The sequence below is a fragment of the Equus asinus genome, chromosome 6 (assembly GCF_041296235.1).
Source record: "Equus asinus isolate D_3611 breed Donkey chromosome 6, EquAss-T2T_v2, whole genome shotgun sequence".
Taxonomy (NCBI): domain Eukaryota; kingdom Metazoa; phylum Chordata; class Mammalia; order Perissodactyla; family Equidae; genus Equus; species Equus asinus.
Window position 1 is genome coordinate 62,114,901 of NC_091795.1, and position 15,487 is coordinate 62,130,387.

The 15,487-nt window shown below is 40.1% G+C and overlaps 1 long non-coding RNA gene across 2 annotated transcripts in view; it reads left to right on the forward strand.

Moving 5' to 3' along the window:
- Positions 1-315: 315 nt before the first annotated feature.
- The window catches only part of LOC139045530 (uncharacterized), a 90,406-nt gene continuing 75,234 nt past the window's right edge, over positions 316-15,487 (forward strand). Inside the window, exon 1 of one of the 2 annotated variants that reach the window (XR_011504039.1) lies at positions 316-528. This is a non-coding gene — a long non-coding RNA (uncharacterized lncRNA). The remainder of the gene's footprint in view (positions 529-15,487) is intronic. The other variant, XR_011504040.1, reaches the window with a different exon arrangement.

Here is a 15,487-nt window from a genome sequence, read left to right on the forward strand (position 1 = left end):
AGTCCATAATAAGTATCAAACCCCACAAATATCATCTCAAACATTTCAGAAAGTTAGGGCCGAGACACTATAGACAGATTCTGTAGATTTGATAATACATTTGCAGGCTTTAAGTGAGTATTTATATTTGTACCGAAGTTCTTATATACCCAAGCAGAATTATATACCATTTGGTAAGATTCTGCTTATTAAACTGACTAACAAGGTAATTCTTTGGGCTGAGGCAATTCGAGGAAGATACAACAAGAATCTGCACAGAAAGTAGCAGTAATCTTCTAAATACAGCCAAGTCAATTGTATCTGTTGTGCACTAACAGAAAGACTCCCGGGTTTAGCAGATAGCCCACGATGTAATCATCCTGGCTGAATAGCCTCGGATACTTTGTTTTGAAGGGAGTGCAGAAATCCTGCCGGTTTAATTGCCAATAAATCAGCATGACCTCCACTCCCTGGCAGTCCTTTTCTACAATGATCTTTTCAACCAGAAAATGAAGAGATGGATTTTACAGTGTGTGCGTGCTGCTTATGGTAAGATAACAGAATTACGCTTGGCGATTTCTCCATTACAGGCTATGCTAGATAATGAAGGACTCTATTAATGACATGTTCTGTTTGCTTTTAGGTTATTTTCATCTTGTATTATAGTTATTTCCTTTCATTATTATGGAGAGCTGTCTTTCTTTCTCTTTTTTTTTTAAAGTGTTCTGTCATTTGTTAGTTCAATATTTTACCATCACCAGAGATTTTATTCCCTAGTTAATTCACAAGAATTTGCATTAAAATATTCTGGTTCATCCAAAAAGCTATTTACAAACTGATTGAACTGGATATTGTTCTTAGCTGATTTTCAGATTTGTTTTAAAAAGTAACTATTTTAAATTAATATTTCCAATTCATGACTATACCTAATGCAGAAATATTGACACTCATCTATACCCAAATGTAACATAAACCTGCTGTTTGTACTTTTGAATTGCTTGTATGTTTATTTTAATTTGAATGAGTAATAGTCACACTATAGGAAAACATCCAGATTTAAAACTAGTAAACAATAGTTTCCACTCCCTACTTAGTTTTGGAGTGCTACTGCTACCTATTCTGAATTCAGGGTGATGCTTTTCTTGCCTCACCACAGGGAGCTGGACCAGATGATTTCCTGGAGCTCCGTCTAGCTCTAAGATCTATGAGACAGCCTGCTGGGTCGGGAGGCCATCTTCCTATGGGCTGTATGCTGGACAATACTGTTGTCCTTTAAATACACATTTAAAAAATGTTTTAGGATTGAGAAGATTCTAGGATGATGGCAGCAGTGACATAGTTTTTTTAATCTCTCCAAATCCCCATGTAACAACAAATAGAGCCCCTAGATAGCAAAACCAAAAACACTTACAATAAAATTAGGTGATAAGATATCCCCAGAAGACCTAAAATACAGGCAAATGAGAACAAGTCACCAAAATCCACAAGAGCTGCCGTTTGTGCAAGAGAAAGCAGAAGAAAGCAATAGGACCTCTAATGAACCTGAGAACAAAGTAGAAAAAATAGCCAATGGATATTTATTGGAAAGTGCAAAAGACTAACTTGAGAATAGCAGCTGAAATTTGGAGGTGTTTCCCCCACTCCAGTAGCAGATGAATTCAAGAGGTCTACAGTGAGGAGGGCAGGGACTACAACAATTTGGTCCCAATGACCTCATGAAACTGACCCGCCAGGGCTGCCTTCCAGAATAGAGCCTGACCCAGGCTAGTGAGAGTGGAATCAAAATTGATCAGGACAAAAACAATAGGGACAAAGGAAAGAGAAGAGCCACAGCCAAGAAAACTCAGAAAATGAGCAGTTAATTTTTTAACATTTCACGGAAACAAAAGTGGGAACTCTGTGAAGTTAGCAAAGCTACCCTGAACCATGCCTCCCCCTAAAACTTCAGAGAAACTCTCTTCACGTAAAAATGGGCAACAAATCAGTTACTATATGAAAATAAGAGGATAAGGAGCAGAATGATATCACTTCATCAATGAAAGCACATCAGAAACATGTGTCCACAGAATACATCAAGACCATAACCTTCAATTTCAAAATAATCTCAAAGGTATTAATAAAAATAATCTAAAACATATTGACATGAGAAAAACCATAAAGCAGATTTTATTTTAAACTCAGAAATGAGATGATAGAACTCAGAGAATGAAAAAGAAAAATCATTTCAGAAATGAAGTCTTAACTAGAAAGAACACAAGAGAACATACAAATAATATCTTAAGAGAAATAGAAGGTGAAAAGAACAAGAATTTTAAAAATGAGAAAGAAGTTAAAAGAGATAGAAACAGTTCAAGAAAAAGCGACAAGTTAAAGGCAACGAAGACCCAACCTATAGATAAAAGGAAGTCCTTGAAAGAGAAGACAAAGTGAGAGAACAAAACAAATACTAAAAAACATAATTCAAGAAAACCTTCCCAAATTAAAAAGCAGAAAGAATTTAAATTACATATTGAGGGGCCCAGTGGCACAGGGGTTAAGTTCACACGTTCTGCTTCAGCTACCCAGGGTTTGCTGGTTCAGATCCTAGGTGCGGACATGCCACCGCTTAGCAAGCCATGTGGTAGGCGTCCCCCATATAAAGTGGAGGAAGATGGGCATGGATGTTAGCTCAGGGCCAGTCTTCCTCAGCAAAAAGAGGAGGATTGGTGGTGGATGTTAGCTCAGGGCTAATCTTCCTCAAAAAAAAAAAAAAATACATATTGAAAGAGTACACCATGTATCTGAGAACATCCACCCAGAACAACTAACACCAAGACATAATTTAGTAAAATGATTAGACTTTAAAGAAAAAGGGAAAAAAATCCTTTAGGCATCTAGGCAAAAGGAATGGATGATTTACATAACAAACACAATTAGATTATCATCAGACTTGTCAACACTTTATGTCCGACAAAAACGGAATAACATATTTGAGGCACTCAAATAAAACAAATGTGAACCAAGGATACTATATTCAGCAAAACTGACCTTCAAGTATAAAAAGCACAGACAAATGTTTAACATGCAAGAACTCAGGGACTATTGCTATCATTTTCTGAGGAGTCTACTAGAGAACAAGCTGCAGAGAACCAAAATGACTAGAGAGACCTTGACATAAAGCCTATTTGTGAGCATTAAACAAATAATTACGTGTAGGACTAAGACTAAATCAGGCTGAAAGGGACAGCTGAGTATGTCCTGGTTCTCTGACAACGTAGATACAGTACAACTATTAAAACTGGGGAGAGAATATGTGAAAACATTTTACCTGTTCTCGGTAATTGTATTTGTCTTTTTCTGAGCCTGTGCTGTACATAATCTGGGATAAAGAAAACAGCAATTATGGGATATTTGACTTCTGTTTTACCCTCTGCCTTTGAGAACCAGGATTTTCTAGTGTAGAAGACTAAATACAGGCATTAAATAAGAAACTTATAGTCCTGAATTTGAATTGGAAATATCAATATTAACTCAGAGGTATTTTATGTTTAAATGTATGTTTTTTTCTATCTGTGTGTTGTTTTACAATAAAAATATTTTTTTAAAGGAGGTTGGTTTTTTTTTTTTTTTTTTAATTTTCCTATCTCTGTCCACTGAAGAGGCCTAGAAATAGTGACCAGTTCTGTAACCTTGAGCATCCCTAGGAGCCAGATTGTGGTCTTGAAATACCATAATACCATTTCTCTCGAAAAGAAACCTGAGCTTCATAGGGAAATGGCTGATTGTAAGTAGCGGGCAGTGTATTAGTTTGCTAGGGCTGCTATAACAAAGTACCACACTGGGTGGCTTAAACAATGGAAATTTATTATCCCTGAGTTCTGGAGGCTAGAAATCCAAAATCAAGGTATTGGCAGGGTTGGTTCCTTCTGAGAGTTGTGAGGCAAGGATCTGTTTCAGGCCTCTCTTCTTGGCTTGTAGGTGGCCATCTTTTCCCTGTATTTATTCACATTGTCTTCTTTCTATATGAATCTCTGTATCCAAATTTCCTCTTTTTAAAATAAGAACATCGGTCAAATTAGATGAGAGCCCACTCGACTTCATTTTAACTTAATTACCTCTCTAAAGACCCTGTCTCTAAATAAGGTCACATTCTGAGGTAGTAGGGTGTTAGGACTTCTACGTATAAATATTGGAGTTAGAATTCAACCCATAACAAACAGTATATATACAGAATGAACTTCAAACACCTTGTTATGCTAGCTACTGAGAAAGTTATTAAGATTTACCAGGGTCATGTCCAGAAGCAAACCTAGAGGCTCCCACTAGCCAAAGAAAAGATAGGATAAATACGATTTGAGCTTTAAAGTTGATTTTATATGTAGATATAAAATTGGTCTCTTTTGGAGGATGATAGATAAAGAACTAATTTATTGTTTTGAAAACTGACAATGCAAAAGAATCAACTCTTTGTTGATTCTTTCCTATATAATTCTTTCCTACCTTTCCTACGTGAACAGTGCCATTGTGTCACTAAATAGTAAATGAGGGGAAGCATCTTTTTATAAAAATATTCCAACTAATAATTGAAAAAGAAATGATAGAGTTAGAGTATCACCATTTTTCAACCCTCAAAAAATGAATGGCTATTACTGAGCATCAACAAGCTGCTGACATCACAAAAAGAGAGACATCCAGACATGTGCCTCCTGGTGAAAGAAAACATCACCATCTAGTGTCTTAGTCTGTTCAGGATGCTATAACAAAATACCACTGACTGGATGGCTATAAACAGTAGAAATTTATTGCTCACAGTTCTAGAGGCTGGAAGCTGGAGCTCAGGGTGCCAGGATGGTCAGGTAAGGGCCCTCTTCTGGATGGCAGAGTTATTGTCGTATCTTCACATGGTGGAAGAGGGAAGGGAGCTCTGTGGGATCTCTTTTATAAGGGCACTAATCCCATCCATGAGGGCTCCTCCCTTAGGACCTAATCACCTCCCAAAGGCCCCACCTATTAATACAATCACCTTTGGGGGTTAGGATTTCAATATATGAATTTAGAGGGGACGCAAACATTCAAACCACAGCACCTAGTCTTCCCAAAGGAATCAAACTTCAATCTGATCATGCCTCTGGATCCAGCAACTAATATGCAGGAAATAAAGAGGACAGAGAAACTTGTTGAAGTGCACTGTGGGTGTATAGCCAGCAACATTTAGAGTATAGGAGAGTATATGGGTTAAGTTGTCTGGGTTCTTCAACAGATAGGATGTAAAGAAAAGAATTGGAGGAGGAACATATAGATTAAAAGAGACAAAAGAAAAACCTTGCATAACAGACAAGACTAAACAATAGTCTAGGGTGTTTTATTACACTTGGGTAACAATACCGTAAAGAAAGCAAGGATCCCTTTATTACTCAGAATAGTGGAGAGAGGAGGTTATCATTGGAACGAGTATATGGAGGGGCTTCTGGGTGGGGATTGGGGTTGGCAGTGTTCTATTTCTTGGCCTGGACGGTGGTTACAAAGATGTTTGCCCTATAGTAACTCATTAAGCGACACATTTGTTTTGGGTGTTTTTCTGTACCTGTTTTGTTTTCCAGTAAAAAAGTTTGTCTTCTTTTTTGTTTTTGTGTTTTGTTTTGTTTTGTTTTGTTTTAAGAGCCATACAAAACACAAAGAGCTTTAGAAGAGACTTGTGCTGTGTGCTGCTTTCATTTCAGGACACTTGTCAATGTCTTCCAAAAGACCTAGTGTGATCCCATTTTTCCATAAATTCAGCAAAGCCTGTTCTTGGGATAATAGACAAGCACTCATTCCTGTCTGCAGCCTGACTTAAGGACATGGTAGGAAGAAAGCAAGTGAGAGGCCAGTAGAAAAGCAGAAAAGAAAAATGTTTTGCCATCCAAGCATATTCCTGCAAAAAATAATATTAAACAAAACTGAGAGAGCATAGGTACAGGGATGGCAGCGTTAGTATGGCGGTATCACAAACCTTGCTGAGAGCTACAGAATCCCTCACCCTCTGTTCAGGTTTACAGCTTCACTCCGTTCAGATTAGACAAACTAAATGGCTTTTATCCATTCGATCCATTGACCTTTTGACTTTAAGCTGCAAAGGGCTACCTGGAGGTCAGTTTGCAACCCGAATCAATCTTTAGTTATCAGCAAAGATCTTTCTGAAAGCTAACTTTCCTGAAGTATTCATTAAAGCAAAGGACTGGAGTCCACTGTGTAGAGTAATAACACATTCTCCGTGACAAGTGAGAAGAGGGCCATGGGATCTGTATCAGAGAATTTGCAAGTATTTATTGAGCAGAGATTTTTCTAGACAGTCTCAATTTCAAATATGGGATTGGAGCTCCAGTAATAAGGTCACCATATCTATTTTACAAAATCATTCTCTGTCTTCCTTCTTCTACTCTTACTGAAAACAGTACTGCGCTTCTAGGTAGATCTGACAGACGGATTTAAGGCATTCTTAAATTTGTAAGTCACTAGAACCCCCCCAAGAGGTTCTGAGGATGTGCTCCAGACCCCTCAAAGTGCCACTTGGAGAAGAGGAGTTAGTAAGCAGGCAGTTATTTAAATCCTGTCAATTATTTAAGGCCCAGGTCAGCATCATCTCTCTGCTCTCCACGCCCCTAAGAGCATTATAGACTGAACCACCCATAACCTAGCTGTCACTCTTGCCACTATTGCATATTATTCTCCATCTACTCTGGGATTGTTAACTTTGTGTCTCTATCTGGTTACAAAGCTTCTTGAAGGCGCAATTATGTCTTATACTATCCTGTATTCTCCACTGCATATAGAAAACACTCAATACTCATTGATCTCATTGATTGATCCTTTAATTCATCCATTATATTCAATCAACAGTATTTATTGAGGATCAACTATGTGCTGACCTTTATGCCGGCGTTATAGCTGTGAACAAATTTGTGCTCTTGTGAAACTTGCATTTTAATAATTGGAATAAGGAAAAACCCCAGGGTGCTTTTTTTCCCCCCAAAACTATGGATTCTAAATGACTAACTTTCTAGCAATAGCAGGGGCTAAACTGCCCTTGTCCAAAAAGAATTCCCAGACTTTTCTGCTGCTTAGTGGTAAGCATACTAAAAGAAAAGAATAAACAAAACAGGCTCAGCAGGTATGAATTCTTTCTGACAATTCTCCCCTTTAGTGAGGTGAGTACTTCAAAAAGCCAAGTAGAATCTTTCGAAATCCTGGAGCAGGAGGGGATTCACACAGTTCCCCTTTGACTCCCATACTTCTCCTCATTACTTTCCCTCAGACGTATACTATTTTACATAATGTGTACATACATGTGTATACATGTGCATATGTGTGTAAATAGATATATGTGTGTACATAGATATATGTGTATACACATCTGCGTATATGTATGTTTCCGTATAGATATATATGTATACACGGATGTGTATATGTATAATAAGGTTTGTCTCTCCTCCCCGCTTCACAGTGTTTCTAGGGAGACTTTTATTGTTAAAGCAGTAGTCACTCTAGTGCCCTTTGCCCTCTAGAGAGATTTCTCAAAGGCAGGGCAGTGCCAAAGCTGTAAACTTTTATCTTGTGATTCTTTTTGATGTTGGAGCTTTCTCACCATCTGCTCTTTTTGTCTAAGCAGTTCCTAGGCTTCCACAAGCCTGGGAAGTTGGCTACTTCTTAACCACTGTTTATTTATTTTATCAATAGTGTTGAGGTGGCAAATTTTATAGTACTGTGAAAACGGTAACATTGATTCTCAAAGTATGTATTTTCCTGGTTTTATTTGGTTTGACAAAATAATCTTTGGCAGAAAGAACTAAAGTGGTGAATACACTTTAGTGCCCCCAGTGAACTGCCCAAGCTTGATAATGCATATAGCATGAAAATGATAAAGCTCTGCCCTTAAAATAAATTTTAGTGCAAAGTGGTGCAATGCTGCAGATAATGTTAAAAATCAATTAATTAATAAATAAATACAGATAGCTTCTGAATGAGGAAAAAAGTGAAAAAGTCATAGAGTCTCAATAAATATAAATGCACCCTGCATCCCAGTACTGCTACCAGGCCAACACAGAGTAAGCACAATAATATTTGAATGAATGAATTACATTCATTTCTTTATCCACCACTCCCAAATCCCTAAAACTTAAAGAGTGGGTTATCTATGAAGATAAGGAAACATGTTACAAATATAAATAATAGGATTATGACAAAGCATACATCCTTTTAAACTAGTGTTGGTATGGTCAAAACTTCGTGCTTTAAGCCAGAACTCATGTAAATAATTGTTCACCCACTCTTTGTACATCATCTGAGTAATCCGATTACAGATAGACGGGAACCTCAAAGTTTCCAAAAAAGGAAATCAAGAGTATTTTTTCCTGTGGAAATGCACGAACGTTCTAAATGCTTCCAAGGTTTGCTCTAGGTGATCCATTCTTGATAACCAAAGAATTGCTGTCCCAGGTGTTATACTTCTGAGGTGGGGCTGAGTGTCTTTGAAGGAACATGAATTAATGGGTTTTCACATGGGGTGATTGTTTTTATTTGTCCAAGTAGAAAGGGCACATGGGAAGCAGATGGCTGTCATTCGGCACAGAATGGCTCCAGATGACTGTACAGTTCCCGAGTTGAGCCAGAGGAAGCTCAGACCCAGTTGGCTGTGGACGGACACTCAGTGAAACCTGTGGGTAACTGTGGATAGTCTTTCCTGTGTGTACTCTGACCTGAACTTTATGCTGCAGCACCTCCTTGTGAAGACAGATTTGTTTACCTCACAGGAGACTTTTGAAATGATTCAAAGTCCTAAAGGACTAAAGGATTCTAGCCAACCAGTACAGTTCATGTCTCTTTTCTGTACCAGAAATGACAGAGAAAATATCAAAATTGCTTACATTTCCCCTTTATTCATACAAATGGAACAACAGTCATGGAGTGACCCTGTAGAGCCTTAGGCTGAGTTAAACAGTTGGTTTTATCGAAGCAGTTTCTCTAAGAGTAGATCACTGTGGGGTCCATCTATTAGACAGCCAGTTGAGTATTTCTTACCCCTTAAAGATATGATAGCTTACAACCCCTGAAGTAGGTATAGGACAATTAATGTTATGTTAATATGTTGCTCATGACCTGTGAATTCAAGCTATAATTTCCTCATATGAGATATTTCAAATATTTTTGAAATACTTCTATTTCAGTTTGTCTATTTCCATAGCCCACAAAGCTAGAATATTCTTTCTAATTTGTCTAACAAGTGGATGCAGCTCAAAGTTTTGGGACAGGAAGAATTTGAAACTTGACCAAGTCCCCATTTATTTGTATTATGTATTTGTATTAAGTATTTGGAATACATAATCCACATTGACTACTGAGTTTTATGGGAGATCTTTCCTAAAAAGCAGTGTGGGTCAAAGTGTATAACTTAAATAAATTTGTGTGTATACTTAGGTCTCTCAATATTTACCCTTTTGAGCTGTGTTGAGTCACATATTCATTCATTTATTTAACAAATGTTTATCAAGCTCCTACTATGTGCCAGGCTCTGATCTAGGCGCTGGGAACATACTGATCAAAACAGATAAAAATTGTGAAGCTTACACTCTAGTGTATTTAAGGATAACGATTCAGTGTACAAGACACATTCTTCAAATTCTTTCAAGATTGCTCCCAACGACCCGTTTTACTTTAGTCTGTCTCTGACTGCTGTTGGCTCTCAATTATTCTTCAATTTCTTTTCTGCCTGATCACTTTAGTTTGGCACATTGATTGACAAACTTTCACTTTGTTCTTCGTATTCTTCACTTTGTTCTTAGTATTCCAAAAACTGTCTTTCCCTTCTGGTGTGTCTCCCCTCAGAATGAATGACCCGTGTTAAGCTTCCTGGCTTGTAATTCCCAGAGCCTATCTCATTTCTGAACAGCTCGTACCAGAGATGGCCTGGGCCATGAGCAGACACTAGACAGTAGACCTGTGCCAAGTTGCAGAGTGCATGGTTGGGCACAATAAGGAGTATTTCTTCTCCTTATAATGAGCACAGCTTCAACTTGGCTCAATGGAAGCTGAAAATAAACAAGGTAGTAGAGGGAAAAATTAAGAAGCAGGTAAAGATGACTTCCACCACCTTAATCTCCTATTTTCTTTCCCTTTCCCCACTTAGTAAACTTTTTCTTTGTCCATACTGCTTCAGTCGCTGTAGAGGGTAAGAAAAGGAAATATCACTCCTCTGACCTGCCCTCCTGCTCTCATGGAAGGGAGCCCTGGCTGCAGCAGCCAGAGAACTGATCCCTATGAACTACTAAGAGTGGGAGAAGATGCCTTAGGATTTCCTTCCCTGCCTCCTTATTTCTAAGTCTCCATTCGTTATGCTATGCCCTAAGCCCCCAAGGCACCAATGTCCAGAGCAACTACCCACAGACCTGTTTCTGTATAATAGTGGTAACTAGCATTGGTTGAATGCTTACTCTGTGCTAGGCTCACACTGAGTGCTTTACATGTATTAGCCAGCTCAGTCCTCCCAACCTGGTGAGGTAGGTACCGTTACTACCACAGAATAGGCTGAATAGACATTTCTTTTACTGCTGGTCAGGAGGACAGCACAGAGTTTTGGTTCTAGGGGCTGAGGTTCAAGAGAGAAAAGGCATTTTGTATTCATTATGTATTGCTGTGTACCTCCAAAAGTTGCCTCAAACTTAGCAGCTTAAAGCAACAAACGTTTATTATATCATAGTTTCCGAGGGTTAGGAACCTAGGAGCAGCTTAGCTGGATGATTCTGGCTCAGGGTCTCATGAGGTTGCAGTCTAGATGTGAGACAGGGCTCTTGTGATCTGAAGACTTGACTGGGACTAGAGGACCAACTTCTAAGATGGCTGACACATGTGGCTTTTAGCAAGAAGCCTTAGTTCCTTGCCGGCTGTTGGCTGAAGATCTCAATTCCTTGCCTCATCAGTCTCTTCACAAGCCTACCTCGAGCCATGGCAGTTGGCATGCTCCAGAAAGATTGATGCAAGAGAGAGCAAGGCAGAAGCCACAATGTCTTTTATAATCTAGCCTCCGAAGTGACATTCCATCACTTCTGCCATATTCTATCTGTCACATAGACCAACTCTGATACAACGTAGGAGAGAACTACATGAGGGCATGAATACCTGTAGGTGTGGATCATTGGGGGACCATCTTGGAGTGGGCTAGCACATCTTTTAAAGCTCAAAACCACAAAGTAACTCCTTTCCATATTAAGAAAACAAACTTTTGGAGTGTCTCTGATTGGCTAGCAATATTTGGCCTTAACAATTAAATGTTGTGTAAGTGCTGTGCTAGCTGGAGGTGGTCTCTGCTCACTCAGGTGGCTGTCAGGCTGGTCATGTCAAGAGTGTGTGATTTCCATTCTATAGGCTTTGAGAATTTAGATGTTCCTCAAGATAATGCTACCGTTGGTGGAGGAGACAAGGATTCTAATGCAGGCAGTCAGACTGCAGAGGCCACCCTTATAACCACAAGTCTATAGGGCCCCACCCTCCAAGGGTAGGCCCTACCCTCATAGTTGCTTCCAGCCACCAGCCTAAACCCAAGGAACAGGGGGAGGGGGAGCTAGGACAGGAAATGGGGTGCAGCCAGAGTGCTACTCGAGATTCCTTTGAGGACGCATATGGCAGAGCAACCTAGAAGACTGAAAGTAAATGTATTGTTAGATCACAAGAACACTCAGGACTGAAGACGGAATGAGAGGGTTGAAGAAAGGGATCTCCTGCTTCTTACGGACTGATTGAGGGTCTCTGTTTCCTAATTTGTTTGAAAGTGACATAAGAAATCCAGTATTGCTAAAAAGTATTGTAAGGATGCTTCTCATTGATGCTGAATAATCAACAGAATGAAAGGAAAAGATACAGACACTCACTTTGGTAATGTAAAAGGAACACAAATTACAGTCATTAATGTGAAATGTTTGCCATTTGTGTCTGGCTAATATAATCACATTCAGGAATAAATGCAAGGAAATCATGGTCTCTGAAGTATAGCTAGGAAACTCTAACACATTCTTCCACTGGTTATTTCTCTTGGGACTGGTTCTTCCCTACCTTCTCCTTCGAAAAACTAAATAGAAAGTAGCTATTCCTTTTGGAAAATGATGTTTGCCCTAGAGATCCCATGGATGCTGACCCAGAAGGAAGCATCATACAAGAATTCTTTTAGGGGCCGGCTCCGCGGCCGAGTGGTTAAGTTTGCACGCTCCACTGCGGCAGCCCAGGGTTCAGATCCTAGGCGCGGACATGGGACTGCTCGTCAGGCCACGTTGAGGCGGCGTCCCACATCCCACAACTAGAGGAACCTGCAACTAAGACATACAGCTATGTATGGGAGGTTTGGGGAGATAAAGCAGAAAAAAAATAAAAAAAGATTGGCAATGGTTGTTAGCTCAGGTGCCAATCTTTAAAAAAAAAAAAAAAAAGAATTCTTTTAGAGATGATGCCAAATTAAGAAGCTCATATGTGTCTTCCTCATCTGCAAAGCCTTGCTCCATCTTGCCATGTTGGTCCAAGCTCTTCCTCTTCCTCTTTTGCCCAAATGGGAGTTTGGACTAAGGATAAGGAAGGAAAGGTCATTTGAAGACATGAAGCACTTAGGGAGGACAAGCATTGGGGAAAGAGGACTGTACTCTTCCAGGGGTTGTTGGGGAACCCTAAGGCTATCTTCCCAGGTAGAGTCTCAGTGACCCAACCCCTTGAACCTCTTTTCCACTTTCCATAGTTCTGAGAAATTCAACTTGCTTTCTTTTCTTTTCTGAGCTGTTAGCACCTACTCTATTTCTTGGCTCTCATTTGTCTCCAAGAGTGGATGTGAAGTGGGATGTACCCCTGTCTAATTGTGCACCAAAATAAGCACACAGGCCCTTTCCATTTTAAGGGCTTTGTTTTGGGAGCACAATGGGGAAACAGAAGGGGATAAAAAGAATAACAACAGGGGACAGTAGTGAAGTCTCCAAAAACCTTACATGGTGTCCAACTTTATCCTTATCTGGTACCCAGAAGTGTAGATGGCTCCTTTTCTGCTCCCAAGGGTGGAGCTCTCATCAGAGCGCCTCTTTTCTGCACCACTTCCCTCCCTTATCTTGTTCCCACAGATCCCCTCCTCCTTCCCTGAGGGCCTCTCTTTCAAGATGTGTAAGTACAGTTTGGGTGTGGGCACATAGACATTAAAGTGCTCCCAGACCCAAGGAATCATCTATTCCAAGACGATTCTCTTTTTCTCTCTCCATGCCTCCCTTGTGCCACTGCACAAGTTCAACACTAGAGTTAAGAGCATGAAAACTGTGGTTGAGGAGAAGGGACACAGGGAGAGTCAAAGATGTGGGCTTTGGGAAGGCACCAAAGACACACCATATTTATTTTGCCATTTTGCTGAGGGCCCTTGGTAACTGGTCATCTCTAAGTGAAGCACTTAATAGGTGGCTCTCTGTCAGTGTGACTCTGGATGCTGCAGATGCTAAAGGGTGTGAATCAGAGGAATCCAACCTGGCATAACTTGGTAGTCAGTGCTTGTGGTACAGACCAGTGACTCACCGCAACTTGATAATACCGCACACAAGGACAAATCTTGGCAGCTGTGGTTTACTAACTGGGAATAAAAAATGCTAGTCATTTTTTATAGTGGAAGAGAGACTGCATCCAAAGTCAGCTTTTTAAAATGTCTCCAATTGTTGGTGTGCTTAATGCAGTCAACAAGAAGAGGTGAACTCTAAGTTGGAAAAGGCAGTTGATGACACTCAATTGTTTGGAGAAGTAAAAAGAAAACAAAAAATCTCACTGAAGGATTTTGAGAAACTCCAGATGGACTCAAACATCTTGAGGGAGGCAGCGGGCAGCAATATGACAGATTAGATCTGACTTGAGTATCTATAATTTACAAATGGAACTTTGAGATTCTTAGATAAGCTAAATTTGCTGAAAGAAAGAAAGAATTCTAGAATTCATAATTCTCTGTCCACGGGTTTCAAAGAACTATTTACAAGTATGGAACAGCCCTAAGGGTAAAATGGAAGCAATGGACTTGTTGCCCTGTCCACGACAGCTAGACCTTCTGTTTTTTCCAGCCATGTGGAAGTGGTTATGCTTCTCTGGATACTCCATGTTTTGACCCCTCCCACCACATCCCCGGCCCACTTTTAACGATCCTGTCGGGTTCTTGTAGCACCATATACTTTCCTTCCATATACTTTACAGTTTGTAATTAGATATTTATTTGTTTGACAATTTGATTGTCTGAGTCTATCATACTGCATACTTTAAGAACAGGAACTATGTTTGTGCTGTTCAGAATTGTATCCCCAGTGCCTACCTAGTATAAGATATCTAGCAGTACTTGATAAATATTTTTTTAACAAATGCATAAATGAGCCTTAACACATGATTTATGCTTTTTGTTTTCTCTGCTTGGAGTGTCTTCTCTCTTCCTCTTTAGCTGGTGATCTCATATTTATGTCTTTCAAAACCCCGCTTGAATCACCACTCCAAAATACTGCTATTGCAAGGGAAATTACAGCCTCCTTTCTCTCTACATCTTCTAAGCATTTGGATTGCTGTAGGAACTTCTGTCCTATAGCACAACACTGTACCGTAATTGTTTGTTTACATGGCTCTCTTGACAATTAGATTGTGAGCTTCTTGAAGACAGGGACTGAGTCTCATTCATCATTTTATTCCCAGTGATGTGGGCTTGGTGTGATGCGGGGTCGGTGAGCCGAGGAGTCGAAAGAAAGATTTTTTGGACTCTCAAGATCTGGCAGTAGTGCTCTTTTATTTAGAGAATAGTGTGGAATAGCATGGGGACAGGACCCATGGGCAGTCAGGCAGCTGCGTGGGGACAGGGCCCATGGGCAGGAGGAGCCGCTGCTGCTGCCCCCGCTACTGCTGCCAGCATGCGGACAGGACCCATGGGCAGTCAGAGCTGCGGCGTGGGGACAGGACCTGCGGGCAGGAGGAGCTGCTGCTGCCGCTTCTGCTGCAAACATGAGTGGAGAGAAAGGCTAAATTTAAGGCATAGGTATGTGAGCCATCTCTTTACAAGACAAAGGAAAGAACAGGGAAAAAAGTTAAAATGGTATCAGTGCAGGTGGGGTCTGGCTATTGGGTGATCCCATGACTTTTAGATAAGAATCAAATCGGATTAAGTAAAGGTCAGAAACCACCACCCTAAATCAGTTACATGAGATTGCCAGACAGTAACCAACTTAAGTTCTTGCTTTCCCCATTAAGAGTTTCTAGAGACAAGGTCATCTCCCTTCTTTCACAAATGCAAATGTCTCTCAAAGGGCAAGCAAATTCCAGTCCTCGGAGCCTGCTTCTCATCTGCAGTTTTAAAATTAACCAGCCTAAAATAATCCTCATCAGGTGAGTCGAGGAGTCAAAAGAAAGATTTCTTGGACTCTCAAGGTCTGACAGTAGTGCTCTTGTATTCAGAGAATAGTATGGAATAGCATGGGGACAGGACCCACGGGCAGTAAGAGCTGCAATGTGTTGAGGGTTAGAG